This window comes from Penaeus monodon, chromosome 21 (assembly GCF_015228065.2).
Source record: "Penaeus monodon isolate SGIC_2016 chromosome 21, NSTDA_Pmon_1, whole genome shotgun sequence".
Lineage (NCBI taxonomy): Eukaryota > Metazoa > Arthropoda > Malacostraca > Decapoda > Penaeidae > Penaeus > Penaeus monodon.
The window spans coordinates 36,319,980-36,320,296 of NC_051406.1; positions in this window are offsets into that span (position 1 = coordinate 36,319,980).

The window sequence follows — 317 nt, forward strand, 5'->3', positions numbered from 1 at the left end:
AAACTTCCTCGTTGTGGCAAATTTTTTTTGGTTTTCCCCTTAAATTTTTAACCGAAGGCTGTGTAAAAGGAGGGCCCAGGAAAGAGACCGAAAAAGGGAAAGAAGGCCGGTTTAAAAAGGTGGTTTCCTCTTCTTTCCTTAGTTTTCCCCCTCCCCCTCCCCCCAAACACCAATTTGATTTTTCTTTTTTTCCCTCCTTGGGGAAATTTGGGGCGGCTTCCCCTAGATTTATGAATGACAGTGTTTAAATCTTGGGTTTGGGGTTAGGAAAGTAATTAAAATTTTGTTTTTTTGGGTTTTTTTGCGATTTTATTTAG